We start from the raw sequence: 8,894 nt of genomic DNA on the forward strand, positions 1-8,894 counted from the left end.
TCTGCCTTTCACTCCTCGAGGTTAGAATAGTCATTAGGATCATATTCTGAACAAGAATCTACAGGTGGGGAGCGTATGAGTTTCATTGCATCCAGAATGGCACTCAATTCCTTGGTGCCAATTTTGTAAGTCATTGCAGTGTTCCACAATATTCTTCTGATGCGCGGATTCTGATAGTCACTGTAATTATGTATAATATCTGAGAACCATGAAAACATAAATAGTTGTGAGATTATCTTTGTAATGCAGAGGATATTCTAATATAGGGGCGCCCCTGTAAACACTTGTGTGCTATCACTGGATTCTGATGAGAGAGCTCATGTGTGCTGTAATATGGTGCGTGCATTTATATAATCTGGCACAAGTACACAAAAAATAGGCTCCAGAAGTAAGGATAGTTGGCACATGATAGGTTCAAAATATACTGTATAGAGAGTTTATTGCCAAACCATGATAACAAGAGCACACAGCAACTAGGCAGATCATAGTGTACATAAAAGGGGTACACCATAACCACTGTATATAAATCGGGAAAGTAGAACTGGCTTGAAAATACAATGTTGTATTGCCGCTAGTAATTGAAAGCCTATCGATCAAGTACACGCCAGCTCTATCAGCTGTTGACTGCAGATGTCCCTGCTCCCCTTCCTGACAAGGAACATACTATACGTACTAAATACAGAATAACAAAAGAGGAACATGTTAAAGAACAGAAGAGGAAGCATATTCTTGAGGTTCCGCTTAATTGCATACAATGTTGGTTGCCCACTCATGATGAATCACAGTGCCCAAAGAAATGCAATTCTATGCTGTCTCTCTATATGTGGCAATTTTGAACAAGAGTCATTAGGATCATATTCTGAACAAGAGCCAACAGGTGGGGAGCGTATGAATTTCATTGCATCCAGAATGGCACTCCATGCCTTGGTGCCAATTTTGTAAGTCATTGCGGTGTTTAGCTTCAAGAGTGCACTGCTGCTAGTGCGACACAAAGCAGCTATACAGATCATAGTGTAGATATAACGGGAAAACCGTAAGCATCAGAGTAAAATCAGCAAAGTGGAACTTGCTGGAATATATGTGCTAGTATTGCCGGTATGGCTAGAAAGGCTTCGGATACCAGCTCTCTTCAACTGATGGTGCGGTACTGTTAATATTAGTGTAACTCTCAAAGGCGACACAACTCCCCGCATTTCCTTGCTATTCTTATAGGATTCAAGTGGGCAGGCCACTACAAATCATATTCCCATGTTTACAAAATCCTACGAATCAAAGAGGCCCGAAGAGTTCAAAGTGTCCATACCAACCGACCGTATAGACCTCTACACTGCAAATGTCCCTGCTCATCTTCACTACAAGGAACATACTGTACTACTATCATACTCCCTCCGTTCCAAAATATAAGTCTTGGTAGAGATTTCCACTATGGATCACATACAGATGTATCCAGATACATTTTAGAGTGTAGATTCACTCATTTTGCTCCATATGTAGTCCATGGTGGAATCTATACAAAGATTTGTATTTAGGAACGGAGAGAGTAATTATTAAAGAAGAACGGAAGAGGAACATGCTAAAGAAGAGCAAGCAGATTTTGGATAATAAAATGTTCGTTGCGCAGTGCCCACACATGTTGAACCAGAGCGCATTAAGAAAGCAACTCCCTGCTGTCTCTCTATATGTGGTGCACGTGCTTTTTCGAAAGTAAAGTAGGAACATTAGCTGACCAATTAAATGTTATCTATTTTAGTAATATCAGCATCATATCAGATTCATACTTGAGCAACAAGTTTGGAATTATGAGTGGCACGTTGTTTAGCTTGATGGATTCAGGAGCAGTGCTAAGCAGGTACGATGATGGTACTGAATATAAAGGCATGTCTGCATTTGGGTCAGTCGACCATTTCAGGCGGTTGGATGAAGATCCTACGTCTCCTAACCCTTCTTCTTCCTCGTTTCTGATTCTTCCCATACAGAACACCGCACGGGCCGCCGGCTGGACCATCAGCCCCCACCGCCTGTGTTCCTCCGCCACCCCAACACCCCACCCCGCCCCCACCCGCGTTGAGTTTTCTTCGTTCGGCGAGGCCCCACCATCGCCCCCACAACCAAAGTCCCCACCCGAGCCCCTTCGTTCGCACCGGCGAACTCCGGCGAGCTCTGAAAAATCGACTAACCCAATTTTGAAATTTAGTCTACTGTGATTTAACTTGTGTGGAATATAAAAGGCAAAAACCATAAGCATTGGGAGTATAGTGTTGAGCGTGCCATGGCGGATCTGAAGGTGCAAACCGGACAAAGGCAACTTCGCAACCAATGTTTGTTCTCAACTAGCAAGTAAGTGATGGACAAGAAATCAGAGTAAAGCAGTGGCGATCTATTTTCTTGCTGCGATAAATAAGTTGAGCAGATACGAAAGACTACCGCCTCTGGTGCGGCGCCGTGTATGCATCTGCTGAGAATTTGACGGTGCTGCGGTAGCGATGGCTGTCGGCGGCGTGGAAGCAGATCTAGGAGGGTAGACGGTGGCGGCAGGGCGCGGTGGACGAGACGGTCGTAGGAGCGGCGCCGACAAGGTGGACGACGGCGGGGATGAAGCGAGAGGACGGGATGCAAGGATCCCGGTCTGAAGCCGTGGATGAGAGAGGTCGATCTCTTGTAATGGACGGCGGCGTCGGGGTATCAATTCCGGCATGGTGGAGGAGGACGGCGGTGGATGGGGTGGCGGACGGAGGAGGCTGGGTGGAGAGGGTGTTTTGGCGCCCACGGAGTACGAATGGGGAAATGGAGGTGGAGTGGAAGGGGGGAACCATGTCTTCAGGGCGCGCTTGTCTCAAATGCGAGGAAATTTACAAACTTAGCCCTCGTTTCAAATTTCCTACATCACAACAATATTAGTCGGTTGGGGATAGGATGGTAATCTCGCATACACCGAATATTTGCCGACGAGAGTTTGTTTTTGGCGCCCACCGTGTATGAATCGGGGAGGGAGTCGATTTCGGCCGAGGACACACTGTGTTTTGGCGCCCACCGTGTATGAATCCGTGTGAGAGGCGGTTATGTCACGTTTGAGTGAAACTACAAACCTATCCCTATCGAAACCTATAGAAATCGAGCAGATAGGCTTTGCGTGGCAGGGATAGGCAGTAGTAATTTCCATCTCGCAGATTTTGGTTTCGGGCGGTTACTGCGACTTTCCCCGCTTCATTCAAATTTTGCAGAGTGCACGTTTACCGTGCCAACTCAATTCGAATCCCGTTTGTATTCTATTTTTTCGGGCGGGATCCATTTTCGATTGGAATAAAATTCTATATACATCATTTTTTTATATATACTTTCAAAAGCACAACACCCTTTATACATAAATATGGTTTACAAATGGCATGATCTCAGATTCATAAGGTTGTATCCATCAATTTGGATTTTCAAATATTTGAAACCACTTTATGTTGAAATCCAATGTATGCATTCCTCACCAACTGTCTCCAATTAATGTGTGTGTTTCATGCGGTTTTTTTACTTCTCAAACATGTATAATGTGTTTCACACACGCAACATATAGTGTAATCCCGTTTAGACATTAATTGCATATAAACCATGCATTGTTTCTAATTAAAGAATCTATGGATCACCAATATTGATAAACTATATAACATTACACGTGTCCCCAAATTCAAATGAATATGCATGTTTGATACACCAATTTGCGTTATGATATTATCGATGTCGTGATCTCCAGTTTAAATATTTGAATCCCATTTAATCCAGATATTCATCTCATATAACTATCACTCATGCTTATATAGGACTATCTCTCTAGACCTATACGCGTTCATCGTCTCTCGGGTATCTCTCGTGCTACCTGTATGTCGACAATGATCTTTTATCTTCGTACCACACTGACGGTACTCTCTCCCTCGACCTTCATCACTCTATCTCTCTCTAAGTATATCTCGCTCCCTGCTATGTGTCTCTAACTATGATTCTCCATGTGGAATCTCTTTCTCTCACACAAACACAAAACTTTGTCTTCCGGGGTCTCATTTCTCTCTACTATTCCCCTGTGTGCCACTCGCACACCCCTCATATAGAGATGTCTTTCGCTCCTTAGGTATGAGAACCTACGACTCTTCCTCTTAAATATCTCTTTCTCACACACAAACACAAACTCTGTCTCCCAGGATCTCATATTTCTCCACTGTTCTCTTGTATGTCGCTCACACACACTCTCTCTCCCTAGAGATATCTTGCGTTCCCTCATATGTTTCTCTAGCTATCACTCTCGTTTTGAAATATCTTTCTCTCTCGCAGACACAAAACTCCGTCTCTCGGGGTCTCATTTCTCTCCGATATTTGTTTGTATGTGAGTCACATGCACCCTTTCTTCATCTCTCTCACACCCACACCCATAACTCAGCCTTCTGATCCACTCGACTCCTAGCTCTAACACACACTAGCTAGCATCTTTATCTTTCTATTTATCTGTTTCTCCATCAAACTTCTTTCATTTATAGGTTGATCTCTTTTGCACAATCGTTGTGCCTCACTCCCTCTGCTCGCCATAGATGCATGCTCCAGCCCACGCCACTATCTCTTAAAGACAAAAACACATGCTCAATTGTCGGGTCTTCTTCCCTGCATTCTCGCATGCATGCATATTGTCATACCGATCCGTCTCTCCCATGTCGTTGGTCTTAGCTTACGACTTATGTCTTCTTTCTTTTATCTCGCTCATGCGCGCGCAGACACACACACATCCCACGTATACATGTCTACCTCTCACACATGCATGTTGAAGGTCTCTATGTCTCCATACGTAGTTAATTACCCTCAACCCTAACGCCACATAGAATCGTTCTCTTCTTGTGTGCACATAACTTCCGCCTGGATGGGTAAAACACACACTCACACTTAACAATCTCCTTGTAGCTACCCCCTCTCACTCTTCCCCTATACCCCCGAAACCAATAAGACCATCCCTTCATTTAATTCCCGCCTACATGCACCATCGATATATAGTAGTCTTCCTCGGTGTCTCTCGAACAAACACGTTCTCTCGATGTCGACTACTCTCACGCGCACACACCTTCTCATCCCTCTCTACGGGCATTTTCTCTCTCGCACCCCATCGTTGGTGGCCTCTGCCATACACATCACCTCTCTATGATGAAGCCATGCACACTTAAATTACATCCGCCACCGAGGACCCCGCGACACCCACACACACCCACACCCACACACACAAACAAACACACACACACACACACACGCATGCACGAACCCACCCACCCACCCACACACACACACACAAACACGCACACACACACACACAGAGTAAGACTCCATCACACACACACGCGCACACACACACACACACTAAGACTCCATCTCTCTCTCCCCCCCACACACACTGAGACTCCATCTCACACACACATGCTCTAGGCGGAGCATTTGTTCCTACCACTCTTCATCCACCCTTACCCGTATGATAAACAATCACCTTAATTTACTTGAATAACATGGACAAATTCCACTTTACTTTAGTAGTTAGCAAACTTATCATCTGTACCCTTATAAAAAACTGAGTTGTCGATGATGGTGTGCCTGCCATCTTGTAATATAGACAGTCCGATCTATATCTGACGGATAGAAAGCAAACTATGATAATTTTACAAAAGATAGCCGCACCTCTCTCCACATCCTTATCTCCCACACCTCATTGCTGAGCAATTAAAAAAGAAAGTCCCCGGAACAATCTAGCATGGTGGCCGCTGCCGCCTGCCGGCGCCGTCCATCCCCATGCCTCCGCCCATTCCGACCACCAGTCACCACCACGCTCCACTCCTCCTCACCTTATCTCTCATCTTTCATTTTTTCGATGACATTCTCGAGATACCAGTTTTCCGATAAAATTCTCGAAATATCGTTAGTTTTTACACATGGGATTACTCCTGCATGGGTAAATCACAACATATGTTTTGTAAAAAATGCATATTGATGTTCCGTGCAATGCACGAGCATCTTGCTTGTAATTATGTAACGCAAATCACGAGCAGGAAGTGACATTTTTTTACACAACCACGTTAACATGGCCACGTAAATCACTAGCTAAAGTAAATACCATTATACTTATATCCCGATGCAAAAGGTTGAGTACATGTCCGAAGAGTAGAGTCGCACACACACACTCTGTCTCTCAGAATCTCACACACACACACACACACCAGTTACGTGACGCCCACTTAAGTAGACACGTATGTTACAATTTGTGCACCCGCGGGTACACGTGATGCTGCGCATTTATTTAAGCCGGACGGCGAACCCAAACAGTAGCTGCATTCATTCCCCTCCCGCCGCCTCTTCTCTGGTCGCCGTCGCCCGGTAGCCATGGCCCGGCCGAAGGTAACAACATACGCCATACTCCCGCCGGAGCGGCTCTTTAATCTGGAAATTTTAGTGGTCATGCATGCATCTTTTTGTGCTAGCACTCCTATATAAGGATTGACCGGTCGCTTCCCGCAGACGTGCGCGGGCGGTGGAAGAGGAAGGAGAAGGGAAGCGGGCTGTGGAGTAACGTTTTTAACCACAATTTCTTAGAAAACTGAGTGCAATAATTGAGTAGTTTTGCAAACTACCAGTACTACACATGAAACGGTTCAAAACCTATACTCCCTTGCCAGCGCGCGCTTCCCGTGTGAAACGGTCAGCATTGCCCTGGAGCATCAGTGCCACATTAATGCCCGGCGAGAGCGGAGGCGACCTCTCACTGGCGCCGGCTTTGAAGCGGCGCGACGGCCGAGAGAGCGCCGCTTCCCGGTGCACCGACTGCTCCGCGTCGAGGCTGGCCATAGGCCCTGTTTGGATCCATGGGTTAGAGTTAGTTTGAGCTAGTTGGGGCTCAAATAGCCCTAAAGTATCCAAGCATGAGGGTTTAAATTGGAGCAAGTTGCACCGAACCCACCAAAAAAAAACTATCCCACCCAAGAGGTGCTAACTGGAGATAGTTCTCATTGGGACCACTAAAAAATCACTTCTCTCTCTCCATCAAGTGCATTTATTGTCAATCTAACCCGGTCACCCAAACACCTCTTTGGATACAGTTAGTTTAGGGTTAGTCATGAGTTAGTCTAACCTCTAGCTAAGTTAGAGTATCCAAACAGGAGCAGTATAGGACATGCAAGTTGCTCAAAGCATACAGTCAAATTCGTACGTGAAAGGATTTTTTCTTTTTGAAAACGGAACGTGAAAGGAAATTTTTTTAGAATGCTCTTGGCATGTCGCTAACATGTGACGAGTCAACCGACCTCAATAGACGACAAGAATGCCAGCCCGCCGCACTTTGAGAGAGACGAGGAGGGAGAAGCGATATGGGCTGCTGGATTACTAGAGATAAGTGTCGCACGGAAGCCAAGAAATATGGTGATAGCGTGGGTTAGCCATGTACTAGTATGATGTAACTACACTGGGCTGCCGTGTTTCTTACTCTTCCAGTCCACTGTGGAGATGATTGGTTGATTTTATATCGCTGAATAATATAAAATATTATGAGTGCAAACGCTCCACCCCGAGGTTCCTTGCTCCTTCTCGGTCGTCTGGAATCTATGTTCTTCCACTCTATTTTTTTAGTGAGCTTTGTTCATCCTTTTGCCAACACGCGACACATCTAGCATCAAGGTGCACGTGTCATGCAAGGATCGTTCCATCTATATGAAGAACACGTGGGACTGGAACTACGAGACGGACATGTACCCAGGAGTGGACGTGCGAACCTGTGTAACGTAGTGCAGTAAGTGAAGTAGAAAGGCACAAATAGTATGAACATGCGTGGCATATAGGCATTTGTCTCTTACTACCACTAAATGTTGTACGTGCAATGCCCGGTGATGTTATGGAGTACGTGACTAAGTACTCTACTACTACTATATTAATTGGAGGCACATATTAGGTTTTATATTTGTTTACGTGTATGCCCCGAGACCTTCCAACTAGACGTGTCTTTCTCTCCGGGTCGCACTTTGTATCGTTCATACCACTAGTACAGTAGTACTACTACGTGTGGTCTCCGATCCAGAAGTGGAGACGCTCTACCATGCTGTTCATGTCCCACTCCTTTTGCTGACGTGTGCGACATCCAGCACGTGCCGGGTGTTTGGCACTCCTTTGTCATAAGAGTTGAAACGCTAGCATTCATTAGAAATAAAAAATAAATATAAATCACCAGTGATACTATACCACGCGGTTTCCTTGCTCCTCGATATCGGAAAGAATACTTCCGCTCGCCGACATGTGGAACGTCGACCATCCTGGTCCACTTGCCATGCCCGCAGAACTCCAAGGGAGAGTCACCCCGGTCGTCGCGCCGCATTAATTACTAATGAGCCATCAAATCACAGGCCCAACCTTACCCACTGTGAAGTTGCTCGGACGAAGGAACCATCATGACTTCGTTGAATTCCGCTTCTTGAAGAAAACTACTGTACCAGCAGTACTGCTAGCTACAGTAGTTAATCCAGGAGAGGCCTCCTTTGGTTCATAAGATAGGAATTTTATAGGAATATGAAAATCATAGGAAGTGATATGACATGCATCTCACTTCCTATAGAGAAAGAGATGCCATTTGATGCATAGGATAGGAATTTTCCATTGAGCCTAGGCTAATGTACTGGTAATTTGCTCTAAAAACTACATTAGTAACTAGTAGTACTGTTACATGCTCGTAATTAATTGAACAAACGTACGGGCGACACAGACACACACACACACACACACACTAACTACTAGTACTACTACTTCTCACATGCTGGCCAGACGTCGTCGTTCTCCTTCCCGGCTTTGTCGGCGAGACCCCACCGTGCTTGGATCTCCGCCGACCTCTCCGCAGCAGCACGTGCGTC

Source organism: Aegilops tauschii, chromosome 5 (assembly GCF_002575655.3).
Source record: "Aegilops tauschii subsp. strangulata cultivar AL8/78 chromosome 5, Aet v6.0, whole genome shotgun sequence".
NCBI classification, from domain to species: Eukaryota; Viridiplantae; Streptophyta; class Magnoliopsida; order Poales; family Poaceae; genus Aegilops; species Aegilops tauschii.